Raw genomic sequence first — 17,665 nt, 5'->3', positions numbered from 1 at the left:
CAATGGAGCCTTGGCTGCAGGAGGGGAAGAGAGAGACAGAGAGGAAGGGGGGGGTGGAGAAGCAAATGGGCGCCTCTCCTATGTGCCCTGGCCGGGAATTGAACCCGGGTTCCCCGCACGCCAGGCCGACGCTCTACCGCTGAGCCAACTGGCCAGGGCCTAGATTGTTTTATTAGTTATACTTTAATAAACATAATGTTTGTGAAAAATAATTAAAATAACTGAATGTTAATTAAAAAGACTCAAGGTGTGGAACATCATTTGATAAGAAAACACCCCTGTGCCAGTCTTCATTTCTAGAGTCAAATTCTGATAGCACAGTGATTGCAAAGATGAAGAAATTAAAAAAATAAAATTTGAATTATTTTAATCCAGTCATTCAAGGTGACAGCTTGGATGTTTTATTCATGTTAAAAAATTTTTTTTTAATTTTAGAAGTCCACTTTCTTTAATGTACCAAACATATGAGTAAAAACAAAAGCAAATGAAACCTTATCACATTTGTTTACACCATTACCTAGTTCTTCATATTGACTTTACTATTCAAACAATAGGAAGCAGGTGACAATTTGGGGGTTGGGAAAAAGATTTAAAAAACCCCAAAAACCTGTCTACCATGTTTATTCCACACTGTGCAGAGCTGTGCTCACAGAGCCGGCTTCTTTACTTCTCCACGGTGCAGGAATTCAGTTGTATATAAAATTGAACCTACTCAAGAGCTGAGGGAGACTAGAAATGATGGGTCCTGTTGAGCAGATAAAATATATTATGCTCACTTTGTTAAAGATGATGCTGCCCACATGGAAGCCTGTCGCCCAGATAATATTAATGTGTGTTAGGGGTGGGCTGTGGGCAGGCAGGATCCTTATAGCCTGGGGCTTGGTTTTAGGACTAAGCCTTTCCCACCCTTTTTGATGTGGAGTAGTGCAATCCCATTATGCCTCAGATAAGTGACTTTGTATTAGAGACTTTCCTATTTGTATATTGGATTAAAGGTTTGGATTTCTACACTATAAAGAGGGGCAGACCGGGAGCTTGCTCTCTTGGTTTCTGAGATTAGCATTAGAAGAAAGAGCAGAGAGGAGAGCAGAGAGAGGCCACATGGAGGAGGCCAGGAGAAGCAGCCAAGATGGTGGAGTGCTGAGTGAGAAGCCAGTTTGTGAGTTTGTGCAGAGAGAAGGAGATGGGGAACAAAGGAGAATGAGGCTAGTGAACTAGTAACCTTTGATTCTAGGAAACTTGGATAAGTCAGTAGCTTTGTGAGTGCTGAATGAGTGGGTTTTGGAGCCCGGTGTGTGTTTTTACTTGCCCGCTGGGTGCAAGTTATGATTAAAGATAATGGCCCACCAGTTCATGGCTCTGTTGTTTCATTACCATCTATTTGAATCCAATGAGAACTTGCACGGGCCAGGCTTCTGTGACGGTGACCGTGGATACTGGCTTTACAGGTTCTTATCCAGGTGCATTGTCATACCATTCAAACAATGGTTTGGCTACTAGTTTGTAATTTTTAGGGACTGCAAACAAGGCTTTCTCTTGAAGTTGAACTAGAAACAACTTCTTCTTCTTCTTCTTTTTTTTTTTTTTTTTTTTGTATTTTTCTGAAGTTGAAAACGGGGAGGCAGTCAGACAGACTCCCGCATGCGCCCGGCCAGAATCCACCTGGCATGCCCACCAGGGAGAGATACTCTGCCCATCTGGGGCGTTGCTCTGTTGCAACCAGAGCCATTCTAGCACCTGAGGCAGAGGCCATAGAGCCATCCTCAGAGCCCAGGCCAACTTTGCTTCAATGGAGCATTGGCTGTGGGAGGGGAAGAGAGAGACAGAGAGGAAGGAGAGGGGGAGGGGTGGAGAAACAGATGGGCGCTTCTCCTGTGTGCCCTGGCCGGAAATTGAACCCGGGACTCCTGCACGCCAGGCCGACACTCTACCACTGAGCCAACCAGCCAGGGCCCCAGAAACAACTTCTTATGTTTCTTCGGCTTTGTAATATGTGCTGGAATATATGGATACCGAGGGGGTTCAAAATTTGGTCTCCACCAGTTACCAGTGCAGTCATCAATGACCCAGTCTTGTAGGACTCCATCTTGACGGCTTAGTATCTCTGTCATTAAGCATTTTAGTTCTTCGATTTCTTCTTCTCCTGGGTTAAGTTTATCACCAGGTAGTTTGAAGAAAGTTGTTCCCAGCTGTAGCAGTAACACGTGCGGTAGCCGGTGCTCGTGTACTATCAGGACCCCTTCTCCAGTCCTCCGCATTCCAATTTTATCAAATTCCTCCCTCATTAGGTTGAAATTTGGCTGCAACAGAGCTGTCCTTCTCATAAAGGGGCTCATTTTGTACCAAAAGTATAATTGGTAAAAGGGTACAGGTTGATGGTGCACTCCAAGGTGAGGGGCTTGGTCTGCTGTATGTACTTGTTGCAGAACTGGTTTACCCCCTGGGGCCAGCCAGTTTGGGAGCGATTGGGCAGCACCACCGACATGCTGGTGAGCACTGGCAGTGAACGAAAAGGGGGAGAGGCAGGGAGACTTTCCCAATGCGAGCAGCAGTTGTCTGCGTCCCATGTTTAAAATTTAAAGTAGTTAAGTATAATGTAAACTGCAAGATGTAATATATTAAGTAGAAAATTTAAATTCATACACAAGATGTTTACAGACTCTGAATAGTATATTTAAGATAGCTATGTATTCTGTTAGAGTTAATTGTTTAAAACGAAAGAGAAATCAAGAAATTGCCCTTACTAAAATACTACGGATTATTGAAAATAACCTTGTGCAACGACAGAAAGGGTTTTTAAAATTTTATGCTCCAGGTGTCAAAAAAAAAATATTGCACTCCTCCTTAGTAGAAAACACAATCATTTGCAATGAGTAATAAGAGTGGGTAGCAAGTATCCCCACACGGGCCATCCACACATGGCATGTTTGGTTCAGCTTTCAGTTGTTTGCTAATCACGTTCTGAGGAATGAAGTGAAGTGCTCGGGAGTATACCGTGACAGCTGAGCACAATGGAAATGCTGCTCTTAGCTTACTTACCTACCTGCTTGAGACTTATTTGCAACTCTCCTATATTTGTTTGCCTGCAAAATCTTTGGTCTTTAACAAGCATTCTCCAGAGGGCTGCTGAGCATCAAAACTAAGTCAGCGATGAGAGCAGCAGATAGTAAACATCTAACTGCACTGTAATACGTGCCTTGCTAAAGCAAATGTGAAATAGTGAGACCAAAAGTGTTTAGTGCCAATTGTAAATTTGCCACAATTTACTTCTAGGGCATTAAATATCAGTTTCAATTAAATTTAAATAGGGAAATTATATTAACTGTTTTAAATTGCAAGTTTCCAGCCAACAAAGGCAGTGATCACCTAGTACCCAAATGATCTATTAGAATCAACAGCAATTTCAAAATGTGCCTTTTTATTATTTTTTTCTTCTGAAAGTTCCCAGATTTATTGGTTCAGTGATTATCAAATGATAACAGTACGGCTATTTCTTTTGAGAGCAATAGGACCATAATTAGATATTGGTTCAATGGCTGGATGTAACTAAAAAGAGATGACAGCCTGGCCTGTGGTGGCGCAGTAAATCAAGTATCACCCTGGAATACTGAGGCCGTTTCGAAACCCTGGCTTTCCTGGTCAAGGCATATATGAGAGTTGATGTTTTCTGCTCCTCCTCCCCTTCTATTTTTCTTTCTCTCTCCTCCCTAAAATAAATAAATAACATCTTAAAAAAAGATGAGAGAGAGTAATCTCTCTTTCATACATAGTTATATGAGCATATAATTAATATATTGAAACTATATCATTCTCTTTCTTAACACTTCCATTTAGTCTTATGCCTATAAAACCATTGATCTCTTTGTGATGAAGCACTTACAAAGAGGCCATCATATTTACTATGAAAGTTTCAGTTTAATCTACCATATTTATATGATTGACTAGAATTGAATAAGAATATAACACAAATGCTGCATTAGATTGTTGAGCAAAATATTCACAACCATCTATATTAAAAGGTTTTTAACCAGGAGATTAAAAGTTTTCATGTAATCAACACAATAATAAAAAATAGTAATTATAGGAAAAGTAGTATTCACCAGATTATAATATAGAAAAATTATAACTTATTTCAACCTCATATTTTTAGAAATAAAACTGAATGAATGCATTAAACCAGGATACAGAAAATAGAAACTTATTGGTAAAGGATAGAGTTAAAACAAACAAACAAAAAATCCAAACTATAAACTTTATTATTTTGTTCATCTCTAACTTGCATATAGCTGAAATATCTATATATCCATGTAAATAGAAAATGAGTAGCTGTAAAATACTGTAACATCTAATGACCAAACAACAACAAAAGTCTCTGACTTCTTTTGAAAAGGAAGCTGCACCTTGAGGGTATAGTTCATCTTATGTCTACAGTTTTTTTATTAATCTAGTGGGTCCTATATTGTAGGGACAGAGGCAAACAGAGTTTATGCCACCTTCAAAACACCTTCAAAGATACTCATGTGGTCGCCTCCATTCCATGCAGCTAAAATGGGAAAAGGATACAGAGAAGCATCATGTGGGATATATATTTGGACCAGCCCATTTTAGGTTATATTTACTTGTCCGTATCTTTATCATGTGGACTCATCAAACTACAAAATGGGCTTAGAATGATAGTTTACATATGAGCAATTGCTTCTGAAAATGACTCATCACAGGGAAGGGCAATAAATTATGTGAAGGCAACTAATCTGTGCCATAATTCCGAGTCTCAGATGCCTCATTCATCACTTTAGGCAGCACCTCCAGAAATGTGCCATCACTAACTTTCCTTTTTATTTTAGATTCAGCTTGCTATTGTTTCTTTTTGGAATATGCACCTGTTTCCTTTATTGTAGGTATCATTTTTCTTTTAATAAACTTAATCACTTGGTTACTTTTTTTTATTTTCACCCATAACTACAATATCATGTTTTCCTTTTTCCCTGATGAATCTTCGCCTCTAACAAGAGTCAATAGATATTTGTTAAATGACAAAATTAAGTGTAAATTAGAAGATTGATCTAGAAACTTCCATATGTTCCTTTTAATGTAGACTAGTGTTTGTTGTTGGTGCTATCTTTTTATTTTGAGATAATTATAACTGCAAGAAGTAATAGGGAGAAATACTGTGTACTTTTTAATCAGGTTCCCTAAATGGTAACATTGTGCATAACTGTATTACATGAGGTATTCATTACAACCAATATTACAATAATGATACTGACATTGATACTGTTGAGAAGTAGAATATTTCTATCAGAAGAATGACTTCCTATTTTGATCTCCTACAGACATTCACTTCTCTCCAACGCTTACCAGTTCCTTAAACACCAGTATCCACTAATCTCTTTTCCCTTTCTCTAATTGTGTCATTTCAAGAATGTTCTATAAATTGAATTGCAAGGTGCACAACTTTTATAAATTAGCTTTTCTTCGCTCAGCATAATTCTCTGGATGTTCATACAGGTTCTTGAATGTATCAGTATTTTGTTTCTTTTAATCACAATAATATTTCATTGTTTGGATATACCATGTTTGTTTAAACTTTCACCTGTTCAAGAGTATCTGAGTTGTTTTCAGGTTTTGAAATGATACTAATAAAGTTAATATACACACTTCTGTATACTTTTTTTCCCTCTGAACCTGAATTTTCATTTCCTGTTGAATAAATATTTTAACAGTGCAATTGTTGGGTCATATAATAGTTGCAAGTTTAGTTTTGTAAGAAACTACCAAACTAGTAAGAATGGCTATTCCATTCTACCTTCACACTGGCAACATATGAAAGATCCATCTTCTTTGCATTCTCACCAGCATTTGGTACTATCATTATTTTTTATTTTAGCCATTCTTATAAGTGTGTGATTTCTTTCTTTCTTTCTTTTTTTTTTTTTTTTTTTTGTGTGTGTGTGTGTGTGTGTGTGTGTGTGTGTGTATTTTTCTGAAGCTGGAAACAGGGAGGCAGTCAGACAGACTCCCGATGCGCCCGACCAGGATCCACCGGGCATGCCCACCAGGGGGCGATGCTCTGCCCATCTTGGGGCGTCGCTTTGCTGGCGTTGCTCTGCCGCCATCAGAGCCATTCTAGTGCCTGAGGCAGAGGCCACAGAGCCATCCTCAGCACCCGGGAAAACTGCTCCAGTGGAGCCTCGGCTGCGGGAGGGGAAGAGAGAGACAGAGAGGAAGGAGAGGGGGAGGGGTGGAGAAGCAGATGGGTGCCTCTCCTGTGTGCCCTGGCAGGGAATGGAAACCCGGGACTCTTGCACGCCAGGCCAATGCTCTACCAATGAGCCAACCGGCCAGTGCTCTTTCTTTTTTTGACAGAGACAGAGGGACAGAGAGAGGGACAGATCAGGACAACAGACAGGAAAGGAAAGAGATGAGAAGCATCAATTCTTTGTTGCAGCTCCTTAGTTGTTCATTGATTGCTTTTTCATATGTGCTTTGACCAAGGGGCTACAGCAGACTGAGTTACCCCTTGCTCAAGCCAGCAACCTTGAGCTCACGCTCAAGTTGGTGACTTCGGGGTTTCGAACCTGGATCCTCCGCATCCCATTTTGATGCTCTATCCACTGTGCCACTGCCTGGCCAAGCTATCTCTACTCTTTTGATGGGCTTTTTCTGTCTATTCCCATTGTCATTAAGATTACTATCTTCTTTAGTTATCACTCTACAATATACTATATGAGTCAAAAAGAACATTACTTTTCCTTGAATCTTCAGATTTCTAGAAAGATGACTTCTTGTTTACATCTTTTAGAGAGTCTCCATACACACACACACACACACACACACACACACACACACACACACCTTTTAGGGGTTCTCTATATTTATATTTATATATAAATTAATTTTCAGCATTGTTTGTTGTATTTAGTGGGAAGAATATGAAATAGTATGTCTACTAGATCTTTCTGGAAGTACTTTATAGCTTTTTTTTCTTTCTATAATATGATATATCATCTGTATATTGCATTATGTAGTTTTTGAAAGTATTGGCTCTGAAATAAATAAATCATGGGTTCAATTTCTAGTTATATTATGCAGAAAATCTAGACCATTAAGCAATCTGTTAACCAAATTTTCCTAAGAATATTTACATTTAAAATAGAGATAACTACAGTATCAACTTAATAGAGCTGTTATAAAGATCAAACAAAGACTTCTTAAATGTGCATGGAATATATTCAGTATTCAATAAATTCTAACTACTATAACAGCAATGTATATATCCTATATATTCAGATTTTTTGTTTAAAATTTTAATTATGAAAAAAAGAAATAATTTAGTATATTGAACAGATTAAATTCTGAATATCTCCTCCTTCCATAATTTGGTTTCCAGAAGCCCCTGCACATAGCCAGCTTTCATTTTCCTTCCTCAACTACTTCTATATTTAGCCAATTTTTCGCTCCATCATACCTTTGGGTGTATTGCGAAACATCTGGAGGCTCCAAGGATAGGTTTTTCGTTTCTGGTTGAAGATCTTGTTGAGTTTTGGGGGAGATTTATTGGTATCGCTTCCTACCGTGCCATTACTCTGACGTCATCCTTCTTCCTCAACTACTTCTAATAGCACGTGGACCATGACTGTGAGAGTCCTGCTGCCATTGTCACTTTCCTGCATTTTAAATTTCCTCTCATCAGTAATTATAGTTGAAATGATAAAATGTGCTATGGTGTAGCTCTGGAATATTTCCTCTTCCTAACTTTGTGTAATTTGGCACTCCAATTCCCTAAATTCAGCATACAGTTGTTGTTATCAGATCCAAATTTTATACTATATCTTACCTAAGCAAATAATAGTTACTTTCAGTCAGAGGACAATCTCTATATACAAAACATGTGGAAATACATTTGCATCTTTCTCAAAAAATTTGTATTCTTTACACTCAAAAATAGTAGTTTATTTAAAAAGTGTCTTTAGGCTAGAATTAAAATTCAGCATTTGAATACTGACATTCACATCGTGTTCATTTAATGTTTTATTTTTAATAAATTTTATTGTCAGTTTAAAAACTGAATGGTTGAGGAAATCAGGTAAAACCTGGATGTTGAAATATCATGAACATAGTATCACCTTTTTTTCAGCATTTTTTATGTTTTCTGTTCTGCTTAAGGTCTTCACAAAGCTAAACAACTTTACTCTTCAAAAAATCCTTCCCTGTTTTAAAAAAAATGCTTTAGTACAAAAGAAGCTTCCATTCTCAAAGCTAGTTGTATTCAGTAATGTTAATTTTGTTTGTTTTTGTATCTTAGACACAATTTGTTCAGCAGATAATTATCAATTTGGCTTTCAGACCAGTAGGAGGCATCATTATGTTGCACTGAATAAGTCCTCAGACCTATGCAAGAAAGTATTAACATTACCAACATGAAGCTACAGCGATGGGTTTAAAATTTCTCTCTGTAGCTCCATACAACAAGCTTAATAGGTGACACAACAAGTATTCTATATGCAAAATCCCAGAGGATTTTATTCAGTGTAGTTAAATTTGGTAAACAAATTGAAACATAACAAATTGTAATGCCACACGGTACATTTAGCATTGTGATTTTGTGCTAGTTTTTTCTAGTTCATTTTGTACTAAAAGAGTTCATTTAAAAACCATTACATAATGTTTGAAACGGTTTTAAAACCAACATGGTGATGCTGAAGAAACAAAGAAATAGTGATGTTTTAAACTATATGTTTTCTTATTTATTTATTTGTTTACTTTTAAATATTTCAGTACAAGACTTTGTCAAAGTGCATAGAGCAGGGGTCGGGAACCTATGGCTTGCGAGCCAGATGTGGCTCTTTTGATGGATGCATCTGGCTTGCAGACAAATCTTTAATAAAAAAAAATAATAACGTTTAAAATATAAAATATTCTCATGTATTACAATTCATTCATTTCCTACTGCTCATATTCATGGTTGTGGTTGGCTGAAGCTAATCACAGCTGTCCTCCGGGACAACACCAAATTTTTATTGGATAATGCTTAATGTACACGGATCATTGTATGGTTCTCACCAGAATTACATTTTAAAATATGTGGCGTTCATGGCTCTCTCAGCTATAAATGTTCCCGACCTCTGGCATAAGGCATCCATAATCAAAAGGACTTGTCTTTCAGGCATGGTCACATTCAGCATTTAATAAATATCAAACAATTATTTAGAACTAATTTTGGGAATTAAAGTAGAATGATAACAACCCAAGGCACTATATCTCTTATTTTAATACCTATGCACTTTAAACAGATATTTAATATCTTTTTAGTTTTTAATAGTTTAGCATTTCTGTTTTTAAATTTCATATATTAGAAAATATACCACCTATAAAAGTATTCAACTCTAACAATTCACACCCATTTATCATTAGGCACTTCCAAACTTTTAACACTTGCACATATAAAAAATAAATGTAAGGCCCTGGCCGGTTGGCTCAGTGGTAGAGCGTCAGCCTGGCATATAAGAGTCCCGGGTTCGATTCCCGGCCAGGGCACACAGGAGAAGCGCCCATCTGCTTCTCCACCCCTTCCCCTCTCCTTCCTCTCTGTCTCTCTCTTCCCCTCCCGCAGCCAAGGCTCCATTGGAGCAAAGTTGGCCCAGGCGCTGGGGATGGCTCTGTGGCCTCTGCCTCAGGCGCCAGAGTGGCTCTGTTCACAACAGAGCAACGCCCCAGATGGGCAGAGCATCGCCCCCTGGTGGGCATGCTGGGTGGATCCCAGTTGGGCGCATGCGGGAGTCTCTCTGACTGCCTCCCCGTTTCTGGCTTCAGAAAAATACAAAAAAAATAAAAAAATAATAAAAAAAATAAATGTAATAATCTCTAATGCACTGATTTTGAAATGGTGGATTCTGCCACACTGCTGTTCCACAAGAATTTTTTATTTTATTTTATTAAAAATTTTTTTTGGTGACAGAAAGAGAGAGAGAGAGAGAGAGAAAGGGACAGACAAGACAGACAAATAGGAAGGGAAAGGCATGAGAAGCATTAAGTCTTTGTTGCAGCTCCTTAGTTGTTCATTGATTGCTTTCTCATATGTGCCTTGTTTGAGGGGCTACAGCAGAGCGAATGACCCCTTGCTCAAGCCAGCGACCTTGGGCTTCAAGCCAGCGACCCTTGGATTCAAACCAGCAACCATGATGTCACACCTATGATTCCACATTCAAATCAGTGGCCCTGCGCTCAAGCTGGTGAGCAAAATGAGCCTGCACTCAAGCTACGACTTCAGGGTTTCAAATCTGGGTCTTCCTTGTCCCAGTCCAACACTATATCCACTGTGCAACCACCTGGTCAGGTTTTTTTTTTTAAATTATAACATTTTTTTTAATTTTAGTTATTTATTTTTAGAGGAAGAGAGAGAGAGAGAGAGAGAGAGAGAGAGAGAGAGAGAGAGAGAGAGAGAGGAGGGAAGGAGGAAGAAGAATCAACTCTCATATGTGCCTTGACCAGACAAGCCAGGGTTTTGCGACCTCAGTGTTCCAAGTTGACACTTTATCCCCTGTGCTATCACAGGTCAGGCCCACAGAGGGTAAAGGGGGGATAAATGGTGATGGAAGGAGATTTCACTCGGGGTGCTAAACACACAATACAATATAGAGATGATGGGTTAGAGAATTGTATACCTGAAGCCTATGTAATTTTATCAAACAATGAACATTCATAATACACACGCATATACATCTTTTAAATATATGTAAACATTATACTAGAACACACACTTAGGAGTGACAGGGTTACATCAGAGGCTATGAAGATGTTCAGCTCTTTATAGTTACTGGTAGATTTCCAAAGAGGCTTTATCAATTTAACTATTTGCAGAAAAGGTGTTTTTTAGGTGCTTCATGTTTTTGGCAAAACTTAGTATTTATTGATTTCATTTCTTTTAATTTTATTTAGAAAAATTTAACAGGGTGCCATTGATCAATAAGAGTACATCAGTTTCAGGTAACCATTTCTATTGCATTTAAACTCTTTGTTATGTTGTTTACTTATTACTCAATGTGAAATCATTTTCTGTCACCTTTTATTTGTCTCTCCTTACACCCTTCCCCCCACTCCCTTCCCCACATTCCCCACTCCCACATCCCCCTCCCCCTAGTAACCACTTTACTTTTATCTATGCCCATGAGTCTCATTTTTATATCCCACCTATGTGAGAAATCATACAGTTCTTAGCTTTTCCTGATTTACGTATTTTACTCAGTATACTGTTCTAAGGTCCATCCATGTTGTTGTAAATGGCACTATGTAATAATTTCTTACAGCTGAGTAGTATTCCATTGTGTATATATACCACAATTTCTTTATCCAATCCTCTATCGAGGGACACTGGTTGTTTCTATATCTTGGCTACTGTGAATATGCTGCGATGAACATGGGGATGTATGTGTCTTTAGCCATTTTATTTTGTATATGGTGGTCACTGCAGCTTTATTTTGCATTTCCTTGATGACTAATGTGGATGAAAATTTATATATTTGTTAATGTTGATATTTGGTTAACCCAACACCATTTATTACTAAGATAATAGTTTCCATTGCATTGAAGTGTCATTTTTGTCCTAAAATAATTGGCAATATATGTAGTCCAATTATGAATTGTCTATGTAGTTTTATCGATCCAATTATTCCTACACAAATAGTGTATTGGTCAATGTTGACATAACTTTTAAATTGAGTTGAATACCTGATAGTAAGAGTTATTAAATTTTGTTCTTATTTTCTGTTTAGTTCCTTCTTAAACCATTATAAAAATACCTTGTATGTTCTCATACATACAAAAACGCAGGCTGAAGAAGTTTATTTGGTTTTCTTAAACTTTATAGATAATTTCAGAGAAGAGAATAATATCGCCATTATAGTGAATCTTTTAATCCACGATTGCAGAATCTGCCTCTTTTATTTTGTTCTTTCAAAATTTCTTTTCTTTTCTTTCCTTTTTTTTTTTTTTTACATTTTGTGTATAGAGATGAAAGCATTTTTGTTAGACTTATTCTTAAATATGAGACATTTTTAATGTGGTTATAGATAGTATTCTTTTTTATTTTTTGTTTGTTTTGTGACAGAGACTGAGAGAGAGGGACATATAGGGACAGACAGAAGGCAAGGAAGAGAGATGGGAAACATCAATTCTTTGTTTCGGCTCCTTATTAGTTCATTTATTGCTTTCTCATATATGCCTTGATGGAGTTGGGGAGGGGCTACAGCAGAGTAAGTGACCCGTCCTTGCTTAAGCCAGTGACTTTGACCTCAAGTCAGTGATCTTGGGCTTTAAGCTAGCAACCTTTGGGCTCAAGCTAGCAACCATGGGGTCATGTCTATAATCCCACGTTCAAGCCAGCAACCCCTTGCTCAAGCTGGTGAGCCTGTGCTCAAGCTGAAAAACTCAGTGTTTCTAACCTGGGTCCTCCTTGTCCCAGTTCAATGCTCTGTCCACTGTGCCACTGCCAAGTCAGGCAGTGGTAATACTTACCTTAAATGTGTAGTTTTCTTTTCTTTGTAATCATGATAACCATTCTTATTTGTTCCTGTTCTCAGCAGAAATTTATTATTTAATTAGTCAGTTTGTATTTTCTATAGATGTTTATAAACAATTTTATTTTATTAGTGATGTTTATTATTTTTCTTAGTTTGTGAATTAAATAATTGTCAAATATATTTTTAATCTAGTAAAATGTTTAAATTTTTTTTACTAACATGTTGAGTAATAAAGATTAATTTTTTAATATGAAACCACTTGTATAATACAACCCACATAAGTATTATTCATTACCATGCTTATGTGAGTAGAATCAATTTTTATACTTCATACATGGTAGAATTTTTTTTGTATTTTTCTGAAGTGCAAAGTGGGGAGGCAGAGAGACAGACTCCCAAATGCGCCCAACCGAGATCAACTCGGCATGCCCACTGGGAGCAATTGTCTGCCCATCTGTGGCGTTGCTCTGTTGCAGCGGGAGCCACTCTAGCAATTGAGGCAGAGGCCATGGAGCTATCCTCAGCGTCAGAATTACCTTTGCTCCAATTGAGCCTTGCTTGCAGGAGGAGAAAGAGAGACAGAGAGAAAGGAGAAGGGGAAGGGTGGTGAAGCAGATGGGTGCCTCTCCTGTGTGCCTTGGCTGGGAATTGAACCCAGGACATTCACACACTGGGCCGACACTACCACTAAGCCAACCAGCCAGGGCCAGGGTAGAATTGTTTAACAATAAGAAATATTGTTCTGTAATTTATTACTTTTATAATCTTTGTAATATATTTGCTTTGTTGGATTTTCCATCCTAAAAATCAACATTATAACACACAGAGCTTTATTAAATTAACAGCAAAGAAAAATTTGAACACTTTATTAAAAAATGTTATCTACAAATAGATAATAAGGACTTGAAGATATGTTGAACATAATTTTCATCATAGAATTGTAAATTAAAATGCAATAAAATCATGTTATACTGGCTGTATTTAGATTGCTAAGTGAACAGACAGAAAAGTGGTTGGAAATTTGGTTTTAATTTACCCCTCCATCTAGGGCTTTAATTCTTATTTCGTGTTCTCAAGTCCAGTCTGTAGTGAGGCTTCCTAACTCTAATTACCTTGAGGTTTTCAAGCATGCTACTTTGTTTTTTAAAGGTTTTGCAATAACTTTTTAACTTCCAGTTTAGCTCAATTTTCCCAATTCATTAAATGGTCTGATAGACAAACTAAATCTAAGCCTCCAGCTAGTGACCATCTGGATTCATGTCTTCCATGTCAGCTGTAGATTCTCAATGTTACTCTGAAAGCTTCTTGCCTTTTGGGAACATTTCTTCTCTTAAAAAATGTAATTTCTAAAACTCTCTGATATCTTCAGAAATATGTTTGTTATTTAACAAAAAGCTTTGGTCTACAAGGCAATATCTGATTCTACCAACTGCTATCTAGAATCATCATTCTTTCACAGTATATATTTAATGTAATAAAACACTTTTTTTTTTGTATTTTTCTGAAATGAGAAGTAAGGAGGCAGAGAGACAGATACCCACATGTGCCTGACTAGGATCCACCCAGCATGCCCACTAGAGGGCAATGCTCTTCCCATCTGGGGCATTATTCCATTGTAACTGAAGCCATTCTAGCTTCTGAGGTGAAGGCCATGGAGTTGTTCTCAGCGCGTGGGCCAACTTTGCTAAAATGAAGCTTGGGCTGCAGAAGGGGAAAAAAGAGAGAAAGAGAAAGGAAAGGGGAGAGGTTGTAGAAGTAGATGGGCTCTTCTCCTGTGTGCCCTGCCCAGTAATTGAACCCAGGACATCCATACATTGGGCCGACGCTCTACCACTGAGCCAATGGCCAGGTCCATAAACCACTTTTAATATGATGAATAAAAATGTAAATGCTTATTCTGTACCTGACCCTGTCTCAAAAAATTTAGGTGCAATAACAATCCTAAAAGATGATATATCATCTTTAGAAAGCTTTTCCAGTCTGACCAGATGGTGGTGCAGTAAGTAGAGCATAGGACTGCGACACTGAGGACCCAGGTTTGAAATCCTGAGGTTGCAGTCTTGAGCACAGGTTCATCTGGCTTGAGTTTGGGCTCACCAGCTTGAGTGTGGGGTCACTGGCTTGAGCATGGGATCATAGACATGACCCCATGGTCACTGGCTTGAGCCCAAGTGTCACACTCTTGAAGCCAAAGGTGAGCAAGGATTCACTTGCTTTGCTGTGCCCCCCCCCCCCGGTCAAGGCACATAGGAAAAACAATTAATGAACAACTAAAGTGCCGCAATAAAGAATTGATGGTTCTCATCTCTTTCTTTTCCTGTCTGTCTGTCCCTCTTTCTGTCTCTCTCTCTCTGTCACAAAAAAAGAAGCTTTCTATTATGAAACACATAGATATAACCAAGTCAACCACAAAACAAAAGTTTCATAAAAATAAAAGTAAATATTTTTATGTGGAAATATTTTTCTACATTCAATAGGGGTATATATATAGTATTTTGTTAATCAAATTGTGCCTCAACTTTTATGCACATTTTATCTTTTTCCCAGAGATAATTTCAAAGATGGGAATTTTAATGTCTAAGTGATTATTATAGAAGGAATAAAAGTTTTTTAAGATTAGTCTTCTGTTAAAAATGCTCAACATCACTAGTCATCAGAGAAATGCAAATTAAAACCACAATGAGATACCACCTCACACCTGTCAGAATGGCCACTCATTAACAAATCAACACACAATAAGTGCTGGCAAGGTTGTGGAGAAAAAAGAACCTTCCTGCATTGCTCATGGGAATGCAGACTTCTGTAGCCACTGTGGAAAACACTATGACATTTCTTCAAAAGATTTAAAATGAAACTGCCTTTGATTCAGCTATCCCACTTTTAGGAATATATCCTGAGAATAGCAAATCACCAATTCAAAAGAAGATATACATTTCCATGTTTATTGCAGCATTGTTTACAATAGCCAAGATCTGGAAACAGCCCATGCCCATCAGTGAACCAGTGGATTAAAAAGCAGTGGTACATATACACAATGGAACACTACATGGCCATGAAAAAGAAGGAAATCTTACCTTTTGCGATGGCATGGATGGACCTGGAGATTATTATGTTAAGTGAAATAAACCAGGCAGAGAAAGAAAAATATCATATGATCTCACTTATATGTGGAATCTAATTAAGAAAGTGAACCGAGGAATGTAATTGAGGCAGAAGTGGGATCACAGGCACAAAAAGAACAGTTGTCAGAGGGAAGAGAGATGAGGGGATAGGATCGGAGAAGGTTATGGGGTTAGTGAAATTACCTATACATAGCACAAGATACAGATAACAGGACAGCAAATCCCAGAGGGAAGAGGGGGGAGAGAATTAGGGGGAAAGGAGCAAAGGGAGTGTAATATGGACATGGGGGTGGGGGTAAGGGTGTTATATTGAGTGAGGAACTTGAATCCATGCTAACACAATAAATTAAAATTAATTTAAAAAATAAAGAAAAAATTAAGAGTATAATCAAGGCAAAAAAAAAAAAAGAATTGTCTTCTGTAAATTTTAATGACTGAAAATTAACACTAGACAAGAACATTAAAATGGTTTTGTATGTATTTCCAGTATACACTGTGGTTAATTCTCCTATATGTGAAACTGGTTGTTGTTTTTTTCTTCCTTTTTAATAAGTAATACGTTCAAGGAATAGATGGCACAACAAGTTATTATCAGTTGGCACAACACATAAGAAATGAGAACAATTTAAGGGCTTTTGACCCCTAGATAGCAATGTATACATCTTGGCACATGAGAACTTAACCATAAAGCTCTCATTAGTTTTAATGACTATATGTGTCCAGTCTGAATTTTCATACTGAATCAGCATAAAGTTATGTAGCACAGGTGTCTAATTGTCAGTGGATTTAACATCTGATCTCAACACAGATAATGGCAGAATACTGTAAGTGAAATTTCTTTTATTAGTTTCATATTAGAATTACTCATTGATTTTATATAGAAATACAACTGATTTTTGCATGTTTATTTACCCTACAACTTTACTGGTTGTTTGTTAGATCTTGTGGATTCCTTGGGATTTCTATGTGTACAATCATGCGATTTGTGAATAGAGATAGTATTACTTTTCTTTTCCAAATAAATATCTTTTATCATATCTTGTCTACCTAGAACTTTCTGTTGACTAGAAGTGGTTAGAGTAGTCATCCTTGTCTTGTTTTTGATCTCAAAAGAAAAATTTTCAGGTTCTCATCGAGTCTGATGTTAGCTGTGCTTTTTCATAATACCCTTTACTATGTTAAGGAAACTTTCTTCTATTCCTAATTGTTGTTTTTCAAAGCATCTTGAGCTATTAACATGCTAAATTTCCAGGTGAGGGGGCCACATTTGATAGGGATCTCTAATTTATTAGCTCTCTTTTATAAAATTATAGTTGACATACAACATCGTATAAGTTCGGATGTGCAACAAAGTGACTCAACCCTTATATACCTTATAAAATGATCACAAGTCTAGTAACCATTGACCACCATACAAAATTATTAAAAAATATTTTATGTTGTATATTATGTGGTTATAATTTACTGTACCTTTTAATCTACTTTACCTTTTTCATTTCTCTTTCCTTCACCATTCCCTCTGCAACCATCAGTTTGATCTCTGCCTCTATGAGCCTGTTTCTGTTTTGTTTTGATAATTTTGTTTTTGTATTTCCAAATACGGGTAAAATTATATTTCATTTGTTTTATTCTTTCAGAATTAGTTTACTAACCACAATCTCTATAAGTCTGTCCCTGTTATTACAAATAGCAAGATTTGGTTCTTTTTTTTTTTTTTTTTGTATTTTTCTGAAGCTGGAAACAGGGAGAGACAGTCAGACAGACTCCCGCATGCGCCCGACCGGGATCCACCCGGTATGCCCACCAGGGGGCGACGCTCTGCCCACCAGGGGGCGATGCTCTGCACCTCCGGGGCATCGCTCTGCCGCAACCAGAGGCACTCTAGCGCCTGGGGCAGAGGCCAAGGAGCCATCCCCAGCGCCCGGGCCATCTTTGCTCCGAGAGACAGAGAGGAAGGAGGGGGGGGTTGGAGAAGCAAATGGGCGCTTCTCCTGTGTGCCCGGCTGGGAATCGAACCTGGATCGA

The 17,665-nt window shown here is 37.7% G+C and overlaps 1 pseudogene; it reads right to left on the bottom strand.

The window, feature by feature from the left end:
- Nucleotides 1–686: 686 nt before the first annotated feature.
- LOC136380929 (cleavage and polyadenylation specificity factor subunit 5-like) lies at nt 687–2,485 on the bottom strand (annotated as a pseudogene).
- Nucleotides 2,486–17,665: the final 15,180 nt, after the last annotated feature.

Source organism: Saccopteryx leptura, chromosome 9 (genome assembly GCF_036850995.1).
Source record: "Saccopteryx leptura isolate mSacLep1 chromosome 9, mSacLep1_pri_phased_curated, whole genome shotgun sequence".
Lineage (NCBI taxonomy): Eukaryota > Metazoa > Chordata > Mammalia > Chiroptera > Emballonuridae > Saccopteryx > Saccopteryx leptura.
This window is presented reverse-complemented; position numbering and strand designations above follow the sequence as displayed.